Raw genomic sequence first — 23,350 nt, 5'->3', positions numbered from 1 at the left:
TAAAATTTATTATAGAGATGCACTCTCACCAAGTTGCCCAGGCTGATCTCAAACTCCTGGGCTCAGGCAATCCTCTCACCAATGCTGTGTCCAGTCTCATTATTTATAAAAGCCAAACTTCTTTACCTATTAAATAAGATCACTCACTAACTTCTGCTTTCCTCTCAAGTCTCATATTCTTCTACACCTCACTGGCACTCTTAATCCCAGTCATACTTAACTACAGATAATTCTCTGAAGATACCATATTCTTACACCTAGATGTCAGGAGATCTGACTTTCAGTCAAGGCTCCTTTGTAAATGCAGCCCTGTATACCTAGAAGAATGATCTTCTCCCCCAGTTCCTTTTTAACCTAAGTCCTACTGTTCCTTTAAAACTCAGTTCAAGCTGGGCTCGGTGGCTCAGCCTGTAATCCCGTGCTTTGGGAGGCTGAGGTGAGTGGATTGCCTGAGTCTGCGGGTTCGAGACCCACCTGGGCAACTTGGCAAGACCTCATCTCCACAATAAATCAGAAAAATTAGCCGGGTGTGGCAGCGCGCGCCTGTAGTTCCAGCTACTTGGAAGGCTGAGGCGGAAGGATCACCAGAACCCAGCAGGTTGAGGCTGTGGTGGTCGAGAGCGGCCACTGCACTCCAGTCTGGGTGACAGAGTGAGACTCCAACTCAAAAAAAAAAAAAAAAAAACTTAGTTCATACTTTACTGTCTTCATGAAGTCATACCTGAGCATCTAGTATGGATTAGGTGTCCTTCCTCTGTGTTCCCATAATACCATGTGCATATCATTTTTACAGGAATTTAATATCCTGTTATGTGTTTGTTTATTGTGTCATACACTAAAGTAGGCTGTATATTCTTATAGGCAAATACTGAACCTTACTTTTTTTTAGAATCTTGGGCTTTTAGCAAAATGTCTAACACCAGGTAGGAACTCAGTAATTTTTTTTTTTTTGGAAATTCAGAAAGATGATTAGAGTAAGAATTGATTTATAAGTAAATCAAGATAAATACAACGCTTTCCCATAACCCAGCATTCAGTAACACTAACGTTATGGAAAGTAAAGTACATTTGAAAAGAGAATCAGTCTTCACTGACTTTTATCATCAAGAATTCAACAGCCTTGAAGAGACTTTGACCAGGTAACTGAATGCAGAGTACTCTCATAGAGCTGAGAGACAAAAGACTACATTTGTCAAAAAAAAGAAAGAAAATCAGTCTATTTTATTTTCATTCTTTCTTCAAATATATCCAAGAACTGAATTATCACTATGAATTAATGATCTATCAAATTTCCATGAGGTCTAGTAGTCTCCTCATTAAAAGTACTGTTGTTTCTTCTAGAAAACAAACCTTAATCCAGTAAAAGGAACAAAGATAAATAAAAAACGATGTGTGTCTGGCAAAACACCACATGAGCCAATAGGTCTCTCCATGACTCTGCCTCACAGTGAGCTTTTCTTGCTTCCCTAAAAACAAAAATGTTGGGAAAATTCATCATTTTGTATGTCTTGTTTTCTGGCAGGACTTTTGAAAAATAATTTTAAAGTCAGAAGTACCATGATCAATTCAATATTCTCTCTTTTTCTGACATCCGACATCCAATTTATCAACAAATCTTATAAACTTTCCTTGAAATAATCAGAGTATGACCTCTCACCACCACCATCTTTACTACTTTGCTAGCCAAGCCATCATTATCTCTCCCCTGGATTGTTGCAGTAGTCCCCTAATAGTTCTCCCTGCTTCTGACGTGGCCCTGTAAGAGTCTACCTATCATCATATTCCATCTTCTAGCTCCCTTGAAGTAGGTAGTGGAGTATTTTTAGTGTAGGGATCATTCCCTTGCCTTTTTTTAAAACTAATGAGGAAACAAATATACCGAAGTAAGAACTTGCCAAAAGTCACTGACAAATTAGTACCATAGTTATGACTATGAGAGGAAACCCCCGAAAGCCTGGCATTTATTAAAAATTGTGTATTTATCCTTACATGTTTACACTTCAGTCACCTTCAAAGCACTCTCCATTCGATGAAACATACCTATCAAGATGCTTTTTCTACTGCTCAAAACAGGTTTTGAACTTGTCAATTTTGAAGCCTTTAAGATTTTCTTCCTTTTTTGTTGTTGTTGTTGTTTGTTTCACCTGTTCTACATCAGCAAAATGTTTCCCTTTGAGGACTTTTTCATCCAGAGAAACAACAACAAAAAAAGTCACTTTAGGTGAGATCTGATGAATAGGGAGGGTGGGGCATGGGAGTCACATTGCTTTTGATCAAAAACTGCTAAAAACTCAGTGTGGCATGGGCAGGTATGTTTTTATGGTTGAAGAACTAGTCACCTGTTTGCCACAACTCGGGATGCTTCTTCTGCAAATTGTGACATAATCTTCTCAAAACTTATAAAGACTTTGGTTGACAATTTGATCTGGAGGAACAAATTACGAATGTACTACAAGGGCCTCTCCCTCCAAGGTTTTTGGGGGTTCCCCTTGTAAAAATCAGATCTGTCTTCTCTCCCTTAAAATAACAAATTGACTAGTAATAAACCGTAACCAAATCATATTTCCCATTTTTGAAACATCTTTCTTCATTCAAATAAACCCACTAGAATATTGGGAGTTTAATCTGGGAATGCTCACATTAGTACCCAAATATCTCAAATGTTTCGCTGCCAGAGGCAATTTTATTTTTATAATTGGGTCCAATTGAATGATTTTTATCTTGGGATATATTCAAGCTTTATTCTTGTTGTTATGTGTTTGCAATTTTTAGCAATCAAGCCCTATACAAACCTTATACAAGACCCCATTATATTAAGCATATAAAAGTAGAGCATATTTTTAAGAAATAATAAGGAAGAAACTGCTCAGAATTTCATGTCCTTGGATATCCACTCACCCCTCTAAATTAATCCTTGAAACATCTTCACAGAATCTTAGAATTCATGGAATCCAGTTTGAGAATATTATCTATAGAAGATTTTGTTATTCAGTGGTTCCACAGATCAACAGTATCGGCATAACCCAGGATCTTGTTAGAAATGCAGAATTTCAGGCTCCATCCCAGACCCACAGAGCCTAAATTTGCTTTTTAACAAGATACTCCAGATGATTTTTGTTTAAGAAGCGCTAATTCCTAGACTCTATCTGAAAAGGTCTTCTGGATAAGGTTTAAATGTGGTTGTACAAACAAAAGGACAAACACTAAAAAACAACATAGAAAGGTCTATATCCAGATACTTAACCAGATGCCTCATGCTCCTCTGTATGTCATGTTGTATGGTGAGCACAGTGTCTATATTCATCACTATGCATAAGTAGGTTGTGCAGTTACCTCTGTGGGATGACTTGAGTATTAAAAAGACATCCCTGACCCCTAGTTTCCTTCCCACTGGCTCTACCACAGTGACTGAAAAGCATACTTGACTTTCTCCCATGAGAGAAGGATAGTGTAAATGTAGTCTTTGAAAAGGTTGTTACATTGAATAAGTGTGGATTATCAGCAACCTTAGGTCAAATATACTCAGGAAGAATCAGGCTTTAGGGTGATGAGACCATAGGCAGACGTGAAAGGGAGCACAGTACAGCTAAGTAAAGTGCTCTTGGACATTCAGAAAGGCACTGAAAAAAGCAAAACAATGGAAGGAAGGAGCACAGCACCCAAAGCACACTTGATCTACTTTTGCCTGCATTAGGCTCTGCCTGTCTTGTACTCATACCTTAGTCAGTCCACTGCAACATACACAATAAAGATGGAAACACATCAATGTATGCCTAGTAATAGCTCTTAAAACTGGTAAAGTCAGTACCCCTTATTGTCACCCAGAAAAAAAGAGTAGTTTTGTCTCCACCCATCTTTTTCTGTGCACCTATTCATCGTTACTAGAAGCCTCATTCTGCTTTTCTAAAGAAACTGTGCCATATTTCAACATTAAGAGGTTTTAACATGGCACACACGAAGGCTTGATAAAGCAATGTGGCACCAAGGCCTGTAAGCATTTTTTCCATTATGCCTGTGACAGTTTTAATGCATACTGGACCTAAAGCCTTAAGGGCTCCATTGTCAGAGAGAAATGTTTAACCGAGGAATTTATCCAAATAATGCAAGCCAAAATAGACTTTCACCTGAAATGTCCAGGAAATGAAAGCAATTGAAATGTATTGACCTGGATAGTCCAGATAATTAACTCGGTTCATCTCCTTCATTTTGCTAGTGTAGAGCTAGTCTGATTAATCTAACTAGCTGTAAAATGAAGAATTATCTAGATTGTCCATAATCCTTCTTGAATAAGCTTTTGTAGAACTTATATCAAAATATCTCGTGGCACACAGGCCTGGATAATTTAAGTGGAGTGCCATATTCTTGATGTCATTGTCCAAATATTACAGAGATATCTACCTAAACATTTTATGGGCAGAGGCAATTTTATTCTTAAAGATTTTTTCAGTTAAATGACCTTCACCTTGAAAAACACTTGAGATGATGGTTCTTGTGATGCAAGGTAGACTTTAAAAAGAGGAAAATGCTTCTTAGCCTACTAATAGCAGACTCTTTTTCTTTTATTTAAGAAGCCAGGGCAAAGGTCTGTTGTTAGGAGATATAACGTTTTTCATTATGATTCCAAATTTGTCTCTAATTCTCCATTCCTAAGGTATCTAGTAAAGAAATCAACTTGACTGGAATAGATGCAGTCCCCCTCACCCACTCTAAGGCCTTCTGAAGCAAAGTAGAACCTCAACGATCATTTGACCAAAGTCTGAAAATATCAGGTTTGTAAACACCATAAGAATTTGAGGAATAAAAAGTTGACCTCCTGTGAAAAAGGTAGAATTTTCTGAGGGAGAAGGGCAATACACAAATGTAGGGAACTTGAAAGAGGAGGTTGCATGGAATGGAGGGAAAGGTGAATAGCAAGTGGAGAGAAAGGTAGAACAAGAACATTCTCCTCTTTAAACGCCCAAGGTAGACTTCCCCTTGTTTGACCCAAGGAACTACAAGGTTAGAGATTCAAATATACTGTTCCTCCAAAATATACTATTGTTCTAAGAATTACTCGATTCTCCATAAGAAAAATTTTTGACTATCTAATTTATAATTTGGCCACAGGGAGACTGATGAAGCATGAAGTGTTCAGGAAAGGATGTAATATTGGACAATTATCTTGCAGGAGCTCTGCAGTGAAGGTTGAGATAGCAGCAAACTCCATGGAGATTATTGAGCACAGTCACCAATAGCAATAAACATCAATGGATAGATCTATAGGCTAGCATTGGCAGAGGAGCATCCCATTACCAGGCATGAAAAAAAGAATAAGATTGGATTTTTTACTGATAAGAATCATTCTTCCAAAACAAAAAAAGAGTTGCTTTTCTCTTGAATATTATGAATAGTATACAAAATTACTGTTCTCTATCAGTGAGATCTGACAGCAATATATTTCACAGGAAGTTCTCCACTCCCAGACATGGTTCTCTGGGCTTCCTGCCTCAGAAACACAGCAGCAGGCTTAATAAGAAGGTGAAGAACTTCCCCAAGAGGACCCTTCCAAATCTGTCCACTTAGTCTTCCTGGGCTACAGGACTGGCATGGCCCACATTGCGCAGGAAGTCAATTAGTCAAGAACCACACTGAACAAGAAGTTGTAGAGGCTGTGACCATTGTGAAGACACTACCATGGTGGTTGTAAGCATTGTGGGCTACGTGGAAATCCCTCAAGGCTTCTGGAACTTCAGAGCCATCTTTGCTGAGCACATCAGCAATGAGTACAAAAGGAGTGTCTATAAGAGCTGGTATACATTTAAAAAGAAGACCTTTAGCAAATACTACAAATAAATGACAGGGTGAGAACAGCAAGAAGTCAGGGAAGAAGAAGCTCAACAGCATGAAAAAGTATTACTAGGCCAGGCACAGTGGCTAAAGTCTGTAATCCTAGCACTTTGGGAGGCCATGGCGAGAGGATTGCCTGAACTCAGGGGTTCAAGACCAGCCTGGGCAACTTGGTGAGATCTCATCTCTATAGTAAATAAATAAAAAATAAGCCAAGCATGGTAGCACACACCTATAGTTCCAGTTACTTGGAAGGCTGAGACAGAAAGATCACCTGAACCCAGCAGGTCAAGGTTGCAGTGGCCATGAGTGTGCCACCACACTCCAGCATGGGCAACAGAGTGAGACTCCAACTCAAAAAAAAAAAAAAAGAAAAAGAAAAGGAAAAAGTATTACTAAGTCATCTGCATTATCACCCACATAGATGTGCCTGCTTTCTTTATGCCAAAGGAAAGCCCACATGATGGAGATCCAGGTGAACAGAGGCGCTGTGACTGAGAAACTGGATGAGGTCCAAGAGAGGCTACAGTAGCAAGTCCCTATGTGTTAGGGCCGGGATAGTGTGAGGGTGGAATGAATGGAGAGGGAGAGGAGCAGGGAGAGGTGCAGGAAGGGGCACAGCACCACCAGAGCTGGCAAGCCGGAGGTGAGGCGCTGGCAACCCAGAGATCCAAGTAAATGCAAAGAATTGCAACATACAAAGAGGTGAGAGAAGAAAAGATGTATTTAAGAAAGCTTCACCCCCCACAGACAGGGAGCAGGCCTACACTCTAGGTGAGTGTGGCAGCGTAGCCCCCCCAAAGCCGTGGCTTAAATCCTTTTCCTTGGAGATGTTGAAATCAGGTAGCACGACTAACGTGACTTCCTTATCGACCACCTGTGGATGTCCTGAAGAACCTGTGACACAGAGACCCACTAATGTCTGCCCACATTATCATAGCCCCTAGAGAAGGGTGTGACAAGGATTCTAATTCTCCTGCACCTTCCCAAATGACATTCCTTAGAGCTAATGGATGGTGCACCTCCCCTTATCTCCTAGGCATTCCCAGTAGGTAGCTTCGGGAGATCCTTGGCTTCCCTGTAGATAGTGCCCAATCAACTGGAAGATCAAATCCCCACCTGCTCTCCCTCTGAGCGGTCATAACTTTTGTATTATAAGTTTCATGACTTTTGCAATCCTTCCCAATGCATGGTGTCTTAGGCCTTGCAAATTCCCTTTACTCTAGGCAAGCTTGATTGCCACTATGAGATACCTCTGATACCTGGAAGTCTGGTTCTGAAAAGACAAAGTCAGTAAAAATTTTACCTAAAGTGTGCATTTCTCCAAAAGCTTTCACTTTCTCATCATTGTGTCAGGGTTTAAGAACAAGATGAACAATGGCTTTCGGCGCTCTGTTGGTCCTTTCACTATGAACCAAGTTTTTGGGCAGGATGAGATGATTGAAGTCATTGGATAACCAAGGGCTAAGTCTACAAAGGGTCCCCAGTCATTGGTATACCAAGAAGTAGTCCCACAAGACCTACCAAGGGCTGTGCAAGATTATCTGTATTGGAACATGGTATCCTGCCTATGCAGCCCTCTCGATGGCTTGGACTGAACATAAAGACTACCACCATTGCATTGAGATTAACAAGAAGATCTATAAGATTGACCAGGGCTACCTTAACAAAGATAGCAAACTGATCAATAATGCCAACACTGCAAGTTCTAACTTATGTGTGGGAGCTAGGTGGTTATAAAGATGGAGGTAATAGACAGTAGGGCACTAAAAGAAGGAAGGCGGGGGTTGGGGTGGGATCAAAATTACCTATTGGGTACAATGTTCACCCACTGAGGAATGGATCACCAGAAGCTCATTTCCCACCAGTACTCAATATGTCCATGTAATAAACATATATTTGTACTCCCTGAATATAAAAAAAAAATTTAAAATAAGAACGCTGATTATGACCTTTCTGATAAGAGTATCAACCCTCTGGGTGGCTTTCTTCACTATGGTGAAGTGACCAATGACTTTGTCATGCTAAAAAACCGTGTGTTGGGAACCAACAAGTGAGTGCTTACCCTCTGCAAGTCTTTACTGATACAAACTAGATGGTGAGCTCTGGAGAAGACTTAAGTTTATTGACACTACCTTCAAGTTTGGCCATGGTCACTTTCAGATTGTGGAGGAGAAGAAAGCATTCATTGGACCACTCAAGAAAGACAAATTGCAAAAGAAGAAGGAAATTCATGTCAGGAACAGATTTTACAGCTGGTGAGATCTCAATAAAGGTCATTTTCCAGTGGAAAAAAACTACCAAGCTCTATTTACCCAGGAAGTAAGGAGGCAATTTTCTTTGACAAAAAGAGTAGTGCCTTAGATATCAAGAGATCTGTATTTAAGTCACTAGTTAGCTCTGTAACTTTGGGAAAGACTGTTGTTCTGGGCTTTAGTATCCTCATCTTTATATGAATTCACAACTGTAATGATGATGATAATGATGATGACAGCAATGTCTAGCATTTATTGAGTTTTTGTTATGTGTGAGCACCATTTGTTCTATTTTATAAGCAATAATTCTTTTAATTATGGCAATGATACTATGAAGCAGGCATTATTCATGATCTGCCCTGGCAAGATGAGATGATAAACTATTTATGCAAAATGTCATTTCACTAAAAATATTGGAGCTAAAATTAAAAGACAGATATCTATAATGCTAAAGTTATTGGTGTTATCGATTAAGATGATGCTTGACTCTTCATCTTGATGGCAACCCATCCTCCTGACCATTATGTCAAAGCATCTTTCTTCAAAACCATACATGTTAAAGTGGTAAAGCCAGGACTCAATCAGAAGCATGCTGGTTTGTAGGCCAGTGTTGTTGAGTCTATCTACCGTACTTTTTGAGCAAGGGAAGCCTGAGAGTTTTCTTTTGGTCAGGCCATGGACATAACTTATGTAGTAGTAGAAAGAATAACAGATAACCCTTAGAGAGGTCTTATTCTAAGCTTGATACTATTCTAAGTACTTTACAAATATTAACTTGTCAATATTCATTAAAATAGTATGAGGTAGATACTATTATCATACCAATTTAATTAGTGTGTAAACTAAAGCCCAGACATGTTAAGTAAGTTGGTCAAGGCCAAAGAGCTTACACAAGTTAAGTAAATTGACTCAGTTCAGTCTATGATAGAGCTATAATTAGAACCAAGACAGTCTATTTCCAAAGATTTCTGATTTTAACCAATAAACTGACAAATCAGATATAAAATTAGGGATTTCTTAATCTTGACTTGCATCTCTGCTTTCCCATAGTTCCCTGGGTATGTACAGATTCACTCAGAAAAAGGACCCTATATAGTCTGTCAGCAAACCTAGATGATTCAGCTTCTATAAAGGGCAAAAGGATAACCAACTAAAAGCACTGAACTCTCTTAAAAGGGTAAAACCTTACTTTAGCTTTGCAATCACACAGTAGTGCATGGTATCTATTTCCCAAGGGACCGTTACCTACCCATTAGAGGCTTATAGATGTGCCAAAGATCAGACTATGAACTGTGACTATGCCTTGGGAATACTTCCAACACTTAGAATTCACATTGACAATCTTCCACAAGGGAAGTCAACTGTTTGAAGAATCTGCATGCCCTAAGATGACATCTTCAGGACTTAAGGGAGCTAGATTTGGAAGGAAAGAGGATGGAGGAAAGGAATCAAATAAGAGAGGTTATTAAATATCAGAATTGCTACACTAGCCAGATACAACTTGTACCTACACACACATGCACACACACAAATGCACAGAAGAAACTAATTTAGAATAAAATAGAGCTTCCATATGACAATAAACTGAGATATATTTGTCCTTACTTTTGTTCTTTCTTTACTTTAGATCATCCTAATTTCCAAACTTCCTGTATTATATGTTTTCTTCTACAGGCCACTGCCCTGTACTATACTTGGCACAGTACTTCTGGAAGATGGCAATCAACAGACTTTTTATTTGAATTGCATTTCTACAACATATCATCCATGTAACCTTGGACAAGTCATTTAACTTCTGTGAGTTTTATTATACTCATCTGACAAAAAGGGTCATTGATGCAAGTGACTCAATGAAATAATATGTATTAAATGGCTAGAACATAGTGGCTTCCCAATAAATAGTTATTACACTAAAAAGTGACTGAATGAATAAACCAGTTATAGGAGATAGTTTTAATCACAAAATAACTAGATCTTAATTGGTTTCCTGTGTACTCACACACAAAAATCTTGATCATATCTCCTAACAAGGCAGTTCCATAAAGTGCCAACCAAGTCTTTCACTAAAAGAATTGAGTCCCGAGTATCCATGACCCATAGTCATGCAGTTTTAACTGTATAGTATGTTCTCCCGAATGAATAGCCTTAGTCATACTCTAATCCATAAACTCTAGATGCTGGACCTGTTATGGACATATGTGCTAGAGAAGATGCCTGGTAATTTTTAGTATCTGATTATTTGATCCATGCCCTTCATTTGATCAGCTTTAATTATAATAATGATGCTGTCAATGTCATCTCTTGAAATAAAAGATTGATTAGATTCATTAGAACGTACCTATGGTCATTAGATGGTTTTCATCTTTATTTTTAGACAAGATTTGATGGTTTCGCTTTTGTTTAATGGAAAGTGGCATGAGGCATGAAAGATGAGAAGTAATAAAAAGATTATAGTAAAAATTCATTTGGTCTATCCCAAGGGTTTGTAAACTGTGACTCATGGATCAAATGTGGCCTGCCATTCTTTATATATGTCCTGCAAACTAACAATAGTGTTTATATTATAAAATGGCTGAAAAAATCAAAGGGATAATAGTATTTAATGACACGCAAAAGTTATATGAAATTCAAATTTTATTGTCCATTAATAAAGTTTTATTAAAACAGAACCACATATTCATTTATGTATAATCACTGCTTTTATCCTGTAATGGCAGAACTGAGTAGTAGCAGCAATTGTATGGCTCACAAACCCTAGCACTTATTATCTGGCCTTTTGTAGAAAAAGTTTGCTGACCCCCTTTTTCTAGCTTCTTGAGAGACCTTTCAGAAGTAATTGTGCCAAGGCCCATTAATTACAGAAATCTGTGAATTTGTCTTTGGGCAACCAGAAACATCTATCAAAAGGCATGTTGTACTTGCTATTTCTGAGCTGAAGAACAAATTAAGCATGATAAATAGTGCCCAGGATTCCTTCTCTCAATCTGAAGAAGTACACAGTAGTCAGTTTTCAATGTTCTTTGTTATTTTTTTATTGCAGCAGAGCCCGGATTATTTTAAATTTGGCTCACAAGGCAAGTATTACCAGTTTTAGAGAGAAGCACCATCCAAGAACTTCTTTGAGAACTCATGATCTATATTGTTGTTAACATCAAGTCTCTCTGTCTGCACACTTTCATCTGGCCTCAACATCACTGCCTGAAGCCTATATCCACAGCAAAGCACTTACCCCTAAAAGGTAAAATTATGTAAAGTTTTGAAAGCACTAAGATTTGCCATAGCGGGAACTATAGTAAATGTGAAAATTTCTTCCTCTTTGTAGTAAATGTATGCCCCACAAGTTGCCTGCAAGGTACAATTCTATATAGCAGATCTTATTTTTCATTGATTTTCATTTTTAAATTGATTATGTGTTTATTTGGAAAACAATTTGGTTCCAGGCATAATCAAATTACTCTCTTGAAAAGCAGCACATTTTTTTTTTACTACAGAATATTTGAAGGGAACAATATTTCTTTCTAATAAACTATTAATAATACATTTTAACATAAAATGGCTAAATAGAAGCAAACACATAGCAGTTAGGGCTGCTTGCAGCTTTATTCTTTTGGTTTAAAGTGAAAACCACAATGATGAAACAAAAAGTGCAAGTAAACTGAAAATTTCCTCAGCTTCGCTAATACCTTCATAACCTCTACAACAAAATACACAGTGCTTCATTTTTACCAGGGAGAAGTTTAATTAAAGCTTCCAGAATTTAGGATTTAGTAAGATCATCTGGGCTGAAGAAAAGAGAAGACAATGAATTCTTAACTGAAACAATGGTTACAATTACATCCTCAAGGAAGCAATGCTGGTAAATGAAGTGATTATATAGCTATTTCTGAAACACATGGAAGAAAGCCTTCAGGTAGAATTTAAGTTCTCTGAAATAGAGAATCTGAAAACCATAAACCTTGGTGTGTTGACTTTCTATATAAAATTACAGCCCATTATATTTCAAGAAAATTGTGTCTGAAAAGTACCCAATTGGGAGGCAGTTTAGAACAGGATTAAGAGTTTGAAGCTACACTGCTCAGGTTGATACCCTAGCTGCTCCACTTGTTATCTGAGACCTTGGCACATTACCAAACATCATTTTGCTTTAGGCTCTTCATCTGTCAAATGTTGGCTTGCAATAATACCCACCACCTCACAGGGCAATCATAAGAATTAAATGTAAAATACTGAGGGTGCCAAAAATGTATACACATTGTAAGAGATGTTATCTATATATAACTTTTAGTTCACCATAATCAGAAGTATCTAGATGCTAATGATAACCACTTTGAGCAATTTTTGTAATTGCAGAAGTCAAACGTGACTTGTATTTGTCTTTTGCTATTGGTATATATTGAGTATTACAATTTTAATACAATTTTTCTTTTCTTAAAATGTGTATACATTTTTCAGCACACTCTGTATACAGCTGTATTTGGTACTTCACAGATATTTTATAAATGCTAGCTCTTATTACTCCTCTTCTCCTCCTCTTCTTCTTTCTCTTCTTTTCCTTCCTTCTTCTTCTACTCCTACTATGGCATTTTAACATCATCATCAACATAAAAATGTTGAAACATTTGTGTCTTAGCATAGATTATTGTGGGTACTTTGCTTACCACACATTTTCAATGTGACATACCTGGTTTGAATTTTCTGGAAAGTACAGGATGTCAAGAGCACACCTGAGATCCTAGGGAGTTATTCCTAGAGACAATAGTCACTCCATTCTTGCTATAAACTGAATGAATGTTTGTGTCCCTCCAAAATTCATATGTTAAAATCTTAATTCCCTAGGGAAACCTCCTCGGATCCCCTTCTGCTCTGGGAGTTTTTCTGTCCTCTTAATAAATCCTACTTTAAAGAAAAAAATCCTAATTCCCAATGTGATGGAAGTGAAGCCTTTGGGAGGTAATTAGGTCACAAAGGAGCTCTCATGAATTCGATAAATGCTTTTATAAAAGAAACTCCAGAGAGCTCTCTCAATCCTTTCCACCACTTAAGGACACAAAAAGGAGCTGGTCATCTGTGAAGCAGGAACTGGAGCAGACATCAAGTATGCCAGTACCTTGATCTTGGACTTCTCAACGTTAGAACTGTGAAGAATAAATTTTTATTGTTTAAGTCATTCAGTCTATGGTAGTTTGTTATAGCATCTGAATGAAAACAATCCCTTATTCACACAAATAGCCTTGACAATCAATGGAGTTTTAAAGCTCTGAATTCAAAAATCTGCCAGTCCCCAAGACCAAATTTATAACCCTTAAGAAGGATTTTAGAATAATTTCACAGTTGACTCCATAACAATTAGGTAGTCAGTTAACTTTCAGGAACTCTTATATGTGTCAGGTAGTTACTGGCCACCAATCTGCATAACAGTCTATTGCTCCTGAATACACTGCAATGGCCAATTTGTCCTAGTGATTTCAGTTGTGTTCTTGAAGCAAAAGAATCAACTTGAAAAAGACAATCCCATTATAAAGAGGTTTTTCCCCCATACATTTGTTTAAAATGTACTAAGTTGCTGGTTTCTTCCAAAAGGATTTATAATGGATTCATTCTTCTATCAGATACAGAGCATTATGCTCAGCAATGAGTGTACAGCAGTAAACAAACTAGACATGATCCCTGCTCTCATAAAGTTTACAGATATGCTACTGTTTCATTTTTATTTATTCATGCAAGAAACATTTATTCAACTTTGTCTACTATGCATCAGAGATGTAGTGGCCCAAACAAACAACATGCAAAAGCTAAACAAGAGTCATTAGTCCTGTCATCTGGGATGTAACTATTTACTCCTTACTGTTTGTGTGTGTGTGTGTGTATGTGTGTGTTTTCTGCATGACAAAATAAACGCCTTTGGAGAGCATGTCACTTTTTCTTGTGATTACAATGTAACTTCATAATACATTAGTAATGGAACTAGATTTAGAATATTGACCTCCTAACTTCAAATTCCAGCTGGGCATTGTGGCTCATGCCTGTAATCCCAGTGCTTTGGGAGTCTGAGGCAGGAGAATCACTTGAGGCCAGGAGTTCAAGATCAGCGAGATCCCGTCTCCACAAAAATTTGTTGTTGTTGTTGTTGTTGTTATTATTATTTTTTTTAATTGTGAAGTTGTGGGGTACAGTTAAGGGTTAGGTATACAATTGCGTTTCATTCAGGCACCCTGTTGATATGGGGTGTTTCCCCGTTCCCAGACAGATATTTGCTACTGTTAATCCCATCTCCTTCGACCCACCATAGTTTCCCAGTACGGTTAGTCATTTTCGTAAAGTATTGCATTGGATGTTCAAGGTTCATTATATGAGTGAGAACATGTGATACTCGGATCTTTGTTTCTGTGAGAGGTCACTCAGTATGATAGACTCTAGTTCCATCCAGGTTGCTGCAAAATTCATGATTTTGTTCTTTTTTATGGCTGCATAGTATTCCATCGTGTATATGTACCACATTTTTTTAATCCAGTCCTCTTTTGACGGGCAGCATGACTGTTTCCAGGTTCTTGCTATTGTGAACAATGCTGTGATAAACATGCGTGTGCAGGTACCTTTTTTATAGAGTGATTTGTGTTCTTCAGGATATATTCCCAGTAGGGGGATTGCAGGGTCATATGGGAGGTTGGTATTTAGAGCTTTTAAGAATCGCCACACTGCTTTCCACAGAGGTTGCACTAGTTTACACTCCCACCAACAGTGTAGAAGTGTTCCCTTTTCACCACACCCTCTCTAGCAGCTGTTATTTTAAAAATTAACTCAGTGTGGTGGTAGAGGTGGTGACATGCCCTAGCTACTGTAGATCCTAGCTACTCAGGACCCTGAGGTAGGAGGATCACTTGAACCCAGGAATTTGAGGTTAGAGTGTTATAATCACACGAGTGTACTTCAGCCTTGGCAAAAGAATGAGACTGCCTCTTTTTAACCACCACCACCAACAACAACAAATAAACAAACAAAAATAAAAATACAAGCACTCTTTGTAAAGACTAAATCCAAAATCAAAATTTAAAATGTCAAGCTCACTATCTGATGGTGACATTCAATCAACTCCATTTCTTGTTACCTGGAATAAAGTTAGATAGTATACCTCCAGCACAAAACTAATTTATTCTATTTTAGATAAATTGTTGTTTTTTTAATTTAGATTTGACTGCAAGGGAAATTTTCTCTATTCTATTATTAATGAGGCGCAATTTAGCTCACATGCTCTTTTAAAAATGAGTAATTATGTTATTATAGCATGTTTTCCTTTGTTTCGCAACAGTTAAAGTGAATGTTTTGACACTTGGGAAGTCATGCATTCAAGTAATTTTATGAGAGAAAAAAGTTAAAACTTCAAATTGAGAGAAACAAATAGTTGAGTAGCATAAGAGTGGCATTTATTTCATTTCAGTATTGCAAGTTGTAAATTATTCAAACAAGTATTAGTTTTTAAACTGAATTTTAGTAGTACCTTCCAACTCATCTTCCTGTGTTCCCATCTCTTTAATGTTTCAATATATTCGGTACACTGCTGCCATATTATTCCCTAAAATATCACTTCCATCTTGCTCTCCTCATTTTAAGAAACTCTAGTGGCTTCCCAGTACCTAAAATGATTAAATATAAATTTCTGAGTGGAATTTGGATATCTTCTATTATGTGATTGATTCTATTTTTTTCACTATGAGTCCCTATCAAGGAACCCGATTGCCCATTATTGTTTTTGTTGTTGTTTTGCATTTTTTGAATTAATGTCTGATGATTGAATATGGGCAAAGAGGCAGAAAGAGGTATGACCTCCTCCCCTTTCTACCATCTTTTATATGATTGGAAATGCATATGTATATAAAATGTATAGTTTACCACTTACTACATGGTCTAATAACAGAAATGCAGACTCTCAAAGTCTTCAGCACTGGGTTTGTTACATGGGAGGCAAGTAAGAGTCTACAAAATAAACTAGCTGTGAACTCTTTTCCTTAAAGCTTCCTTACATCCATGTCACGAACTAAGCGATTTTCCACTAAGTTCAAATGGGTTTTCCAGGTGGCCAGTTTGCTTTCTACACACACCACAAATTTTACAATATACAGTAACCAATCCTGTAAGTCATAGAGGAAAAGAATAAAGCATAAAAGTCACGTTATGCTCTCAGGGAATATCAGAATAAGTACACATTTAGACAACAGTATGGGATATAAATTATAGTTTTGTTTGATTTTAAGTCTCAGATTTTTGTCATTCTATTCTCCACATAATCTAAAACACAACTATTTCATGTACAAATGTCAGTCCCCTCAGCACCCGTCAATCTTTTACAAGGACTTTAATTTGCTTAATTATGTCACTCAATAGGTGTTTAGAATATTAAAATAAATGAAAATGCCATAATACTATTGCAAAAAGATCAGAAGTATATTTTTTCAGTAGCAGAACTGCATATAATGATAATGTGTCATATTTTAATAAAAACAGATTCTGTAAACGGAGGAAATCAGAAGACTAATGAGAATGATACCATCACTCATTAATTATCTCAGTTTGTGCAAATGTACTTCTTACAAGTATAATTTTATTTCACAACATTTATGTTTAAGGAATATCTCACTTCATGACATTTCCAAATTGTTATATCTGCCCACGCTTTCCACCAACTGGGATGCTTTGTTTTGAGGACATCTCCCCCAACCCTCCGGAGGCTTATACTAGAATCTCAGGCTTGAGTAGTGCACTTGAATGGATTTAGAGTCAATCATACTCAGTGATCTATCACAAAAACAAAGAGAGTACCATACGTTTTCACTCATAAGCGGACCTTGAAACATTATTATAATACTATAAAAAAGGGATTGGCAGTAGTGGGAAAATGTCAGAGGAGGGGGAGGTGGGATTGACCATTGAGGGAAACTGCTAGGAGAGGGAGGGGCATACCTCATCAACAAGGGTACTTGCATAATCAACGTTTGTATACCTAATCCTGAATTGTACCCCACATCTTTATAATAAAAAAAAACTGAGGAGAGTGAGGCAACTCCTTAGTATATGATAGTTATATTTTCTTTTAGGCAATATAATTCTGCTATCAAGCAGATCCTCCAAGTTTATTTAGGCTTTCTGCTCTGATGGCATTCAGAGTGCCTCTTATAATGGTCTGCTAAACTGACCCAAAATTTACTCACAAGAAGCCTTACCATTGTTCTCAAGTCCATTATACATATGGCCACACCCCTACAGTTTCTATTTAGTAAATCCTCATCTGGAGCCCTGTGAGCCAGTGGATTCCATTTTCCTGTACTTCTAAAAAGTTAAAAAAAAAAAAACAACTATCAGACTAGGAAAACTCTCCCCAAATACTCCACTCTCCAGGTTTCCTTATTCTATCTCTTCCGTGTCTTGAAATTTCTCATCTTGAACAATTCCTCCAGAATACGGTGTTTTAAAAAATAAAAAGGCCTGGTTGGGAGTCATCTTCTGGGTTTCTAAAAATTACTGCTTTTGTTGATTCCAAATTTAACTGTCTTCCACTCACTCCTCTTCCATGGCAGAAAAACAAAAAGTTTTAGCTACTTTTACAGACCGAGAAGGAACAAATTATCCATCCCAGTGAGAATAATATAGAATAATATAATACTATAAAAAATAATATAGAATAGAGAGAGAATAATAATATAATGATATAATTTATATTATCACAATAAATTATTCTGTCACACATAAGCCAGTAGAAGCTATGGACAAAATATAATTCCGTTTAATATCTATTACATGGAAAGAAGCATCTGGAAATTTATAAGTTATGTTTAGTTTACGCTTCTGTTCTCAAAGCTGTTTTTATTAATGTTTTGTTGATTTAAGTAAGAAAGATTCTAACTTGATTGGAGTAATTATTATAAAAAATGTGCTTACTTTGCTACAAATAAATTTGAATTTTCTATCAAAGAGGTCAAGCTCAATGAATACATGTATTTGCTGACACCTGATAAACTCTGAAGGTATTAGTTACACAAATACATAATTAGTTTTAGGAATAAAAATGTAATCAGAAGTATTTGCTGTGGATTTCCTGTATGCACCAGTGCATCTTGATCTTTAAAGTTTAAACAACTGTGAACATATATCCATATCTGTGCATGAACTGGTATCAGTGAATATGGCAGGGATATTTACATTTATAAGTCAGATTTGAAAAACTAAGTGCTAGATGTGTTAGGGTTCCATACTCATTACTTAAAATTTTTGAACATTAAAATTATATCTTTTTAAGTTGTTCAAATATGATGAAGGCAGCTCATTTAACTATTTTTATCACATACAACAGTCTTTTAAATTATGCTAACATCACTAGCACACAAATTATGATCCTTAGGCAAGATTGAAACCAAAGCATATTTGGAATTCAAAGTCTGTTTCATTGATGTGTCATGCTGCCCCTGTGAACATTTAGGGTAGTAAATTTTGCTTAGAACTACCCAGCTGTCTTGGAAACCAATAGTGATCCATAATTGTATCTGAAGTGATAAAACCTGAGCCCTTCAAATGGAAGAAAATAGCCTAAAGGGTAAAGAGAACGGGTCAGCCAAAAATGTAAATAAGACCAAGGCAGTTTGTCCTCACCTGGGAAGATTTTAGGCCTGAAGGGTTGAGCTCCGTGAGTTTCTCCTACGTTTAGCAAGACAAGACAACAGAGCATCAAGGATGCCTTAGTTGGGGCTTGAAGTATTCCAAGTTCAAAAAGAGCTCTGAAGCTAGGCAGCCAACTATAGGATATCTGAAAAGAGAAAGATGAAGGGAGATCAAAAGAGTGGCTGAGTTCTAGTTTTTAAGGTTTCATTGTTAGAAAAGGGAAAAGAAGTAGGTCAATTACATAAGAAATGCTCCTACTCATTCTCAATCTTTTCTTTCACACTCAACATTTATTCTTTTCCTCTTTGTCAGACATATCCTAGTGTATCATCCCTAAGGAAAGAAGCCCAGAGTGTTTAACTACAAAAGTTCTGAACAAGACTCATTTATATTCTCTGGCTTTCCCCAGGCATGGAGGCCATGCTCAAAATTTCAGAGACAGATACAAGACTAGAAAGCTAAAAGCAAGAAGGGAGAGCTTAAGGGATGAGTAGCCTGATTATTTTGTGATGTGAAAACACAGCAGGGACTTCCTCTGAGCATGGTCAGAGCCCTAGAGGAAGGCATGTCTCTCCAATTTTGCCTGTTACAACCTAACAAAGAGTGACAAACTCTAAACAGGTTCAAAAAAGAAAACAAAGTATAATTAAATAAGCGGGTATGGGAGATGGAAAACGATCGTAGATAAAAAGCTATCAATTCAACCTTTGGATAGAATAAACAAAATAAATAAATTAAGCAGCAAGAGTTACTAATTTTATTAAATTAAGTAATTAGTTGTTTTAGGCAGGTATATATTTCAGTTGTACACATCCATAGCCAAAACAAAAGCATCTCTTCTATTATGCTGTATTTTTCAAAATATGCTGCACAGTCCAACCTTTTCAAAATCACCTTGCACACTAGTTTGAAAAGCTTTGAAAAGCACATTACAAAAAACAAACAAAAACACATTCTTTTCCAAACTCTTGAATTGGAATTTCTGGAAGTCTTCCATTTTCCATACTTCCTCCCTCCCCAAAAAAGAATCACCACTCCAAAGACATTCTCCAGGTCAGGAATTCTCAAAATGTGGTTTGCAGATCCCTAGGGTTCACTGGTTAGGGAAGCTCCATGAGTTCAATACCATTTTTATGATAATAATTGCTATTTGCCTTTTTCACTGTGCTGGTATTTACTCTGATGGTGCAAAAGCAGTGAAAGGTAAAACTGCCAATGAGCTGGGCTTCGTGGCTCAGCCTGTAACCCCTCGCCTTTGGGAGGCTGAGGTGAGTGGATTGCCTCAGCCCACGGGTTCGAGACCCGCCTGGACAGCGAGACCTCATCTCTACAATAAATTAAAAAATCAGCTGGGCGTGGTAGCGCATGCCTATAATTCCGGCTACTTGGAAGGCTGAGACAGAAGGATCGCCGGAGCCCAGCAGGTCGAGGCTGCGGTGGCCGGGAGCGGCCACTGCACGCCAGTCTGGGCGATAGAGTGAGACTCCAACTCAAAAAAATAAAAATAAAAATAAATAAAAATAAAATAAAACTGCCAATGGCTTGGTATGAATTAAGGCAGGAACACCACATATAACTAATAGTCATTGTACTCTGTACCACCATGCTTTTGCAGTAAATGCATAACAAAAGGACAGTTTCACTTTTAAATGTCCTTGATGAAATATTAAAATTAATTTTATTAAGTCTTGACCCATGAATGTGTGTCTTTTTAATATTCTGCGTGACAAATTGCAAAATCTGCTACATAAAGCACTATTGGCACATTCTAAAGTATGATAGTTGTCTCAAGGGAAAGCACTTGCGTTATTGTTTGAGTTGCAAGCTGAACTAGCTGTTTTTCTCAAGGAACACTATCTTCACTTGAGAGGACAACAAACTATGGTTATTCGGATTTAGATATTTCTTGACATGTTCTTGAGAAATTAAGTGAGGTTTTCACTTCAAGGAAAACAATTGACAGTATTTGTTAATAATAATAAAATTCAAGTTTTCAAGTGAAAATTAGAATTTTGGAAAAGTTTTATCTGCAATCATAAGCTTGAGAGTTTCCCATTCCTAAACATTTTTCTGATAAGATCAATAGTAATATCAATGAATGTGATTTTGCATTATATTAAAATGCATAAACATTTGGAAGATCTGCATAATTTAGTGAATTAAGATTTTCCAAATAATCAATGTATGATGTTACAAAATCATGCGGGACTAAAAAATCTATTCAGAGTGCAAGTTAGACCAGTGGTTGTTAATGTAACTGAGTATGAAAATTTTATTAATATGATTTTTTATCAATGCAATATTGCAACTAAACTTTAAAAAAACAACTACCTGTTGGATTTTGGTGTCGTATCAGAGAAGAATATCCACAATTATCTGAAAATATCATTAAAATATTTCTTTCCTATCCAACTACATATATGAACAAAACTGGATTTCATTCCTATACTTCAAATAAAAAAGCATATTGCAACAAATCAAATGCAGAAAAAAGATATGATTATTATATCTGCTTTCTGGCAAAAATGTAAAACAACCTCATTCTCTTTACTATATTTTTTGTTTAGGAAGATAGGATTCGTTTTCATAAAACTATACTATTTAGGTAATTATATAATTAGTTTATTATTGTTATTTTTAAATAAATCAATACAGACATATGAAGGGGAACCAAAAAAAAAATTAGAATTATTTCTTGGAGTGCAGCCCCTTGTAGTACAGGCTTCCCCTGCTAGGTAAGTGTTATAGGAACACATTGGCATCAGTGTGCCAGCTAACATCGTGAGAAGCTGTGTTCGGCTTCAGTGAATTTTTTTTTTTGGAGGATTCTATCATGCATTTGCCCATTTCATGGTAGATAATTCATGAGTGCACTTACCCATACTGCACTGAGTGTTCAGCAGTTTTTAACCAAAAGCACCATGATCCACATGCCCCACCCTCCCTATTCACTGGATCTTACCCGGAGCTACCATTTTTTTGTTTCCCCAGATGAAAAAAGTCCTCAAAGCGAAAATTATGCCGATGTGGAAGAGATGAAATAAAAATGTCAGAAGCACTAAAAGGCACAAAAATTGATTAGTTCAGAAACTGTTTTGAGCAGTGGAAAAAGTGTCTCATAGGTTTATTGCATCAAACGGAGAGTACTTTTTAAAAATGACTAAAATTTAAACACGTAAGAATAAATACACAATTTTTTGCAAGAAAATTCTGTTTTGGGGAGGCCCCATCATATGTTTTAATCTCTGACGTAGTGAATATCAATAGGTATAGCTGACATAGAAAACTCTTTGGGGTTCCTCATAATTTTTAAGAGCATAAAGGAATCCTAAATCCAAAAGAATTTGAAAATTGCTCTCCAGATTATTCTGTTTCTTGATTATATTTACAAATCATTATGCTAATAGTAAAGGTAAATACACACAGAAATGGTTTTTGTTTGTTTGTTTGTTTGTTTTTTGAGTTGGAGTCTCACTCTGTTGCCCAGACTGGAGTGCAGTGGCCGCTCCCGGCCACCGCAGCCTCGACGTGCTGGGCTCCGGCCATCCTTCCGCCTCAGCCTTCCCAGTAGCCGGAAATACAGGCATGCGCTACCATGCCCGGCTAATTTTTTTATTTATTGTAGAGATGAAGTCTTGCTGCCCAGGCGGGTCTAGAACCCGCGGGTCAGGCAATCCACTCACCTCAGCCTCCCAAAGGTGCGGGATTACAGGCTGAGCCACCGAGCCCGGCTCAGAAATGTTTTAAGAAGAAGACTGGTATGATCCCTTTCCAACTAGTCTTAACTATCATATAATTCTTCAGAGATTTTCATAAACTTTAGACACAGAGCTATTTAAAGATAAGGTTTGGTGGTGTGTCTACTTTGGTAGTGTGTCTATGTGAACGCTCAAGATTCCTTCCACTTGTCAATTTAAATCACTATGTCTAATATAAGTTAATCTAAATTTTGTTGTTATGTGATCCACCTTACATTTCCTAAACATTTATCACCCACAGGGTGTTTTCAAAGTAAATTATATATCTTGGTTATGTTTCACAACTGATTAAATATCTGTGTAAAGAAACTTTCAAGAACTGCTTGGTAGACGCAAACACTACATCTGAATCTTGTTTTATGCTGGTTTCTGCAGAGCCACTTAATTGTACTGCTAGCCACAGTCAACAGGGGTTCAAGGTAGATAAAAGCTCTGCTGAGAAATAAAAGAGAAGAATTCAGGCCAATTCAACATATATTCATTGGATACCAGTTATGTGCCTGCCTCTTTGCCAGGCGTATGTTCCCTGCCTACCAGAACTTCAAAGCCACGTGAGCAAAAGTGGTTTCAAGAGTTTTCTCTCTTCATATCTGTTTTATACTTAGTTAAATCTGCTCCTATAGTTAACAAATAAATCACAGAACAAGTTAATTTCTAAGAATGAATGACCATCAACCCACTGTATCTTTTTATTCTTTTTTGTTTTTTGTGCATAGTCAAAACTGGCACCCAATTAACTTGGATAGTTCTTATGCAATAGAGTTGTGGGATAAACTGGCAAATAAAATATAAAATAATCTTAGATCAAGATTATGAGGCTTATTCACATTGTGGTTAAAGTCATGAGATTTTCATAAAGTCTAA

General features: G+C 37.0%; 1 pseudogene; it reads left to right on the top strand.

Annotated features, from left to right (window-relative positions):
* The first annotated feature begins 6,250 nt into the window (after positions 1-6,250).
* Positions 6,251-8,088, top strand: LOC103253664 (annotated as a pseudogene).
* Positions 8,089-23,350: the final 15,262 nt, after the last annotated feature.

This window comes from Carlito syrichta, unplaced genomic scaffold, assembly GCF_000164805.1.
Source record: "Carlito syrichta isolate Samal-C Ts95f unplaced genomic scaffold, Tarsius_syrichta-2.0.1 Scaffold245084, whole genome shotgun sequence".
Lineage (NCBI taxonomy): Eukaryota > Metazoa > Chordata > Mammalia > Primates > Tarsiidae > Carlito > Carlito syrichta.
The sequence above is the reverse complement of the archived record's forward strand: the minus strand, read 5'-3'. Positions and strand labels throughout refer to the sequence as shown.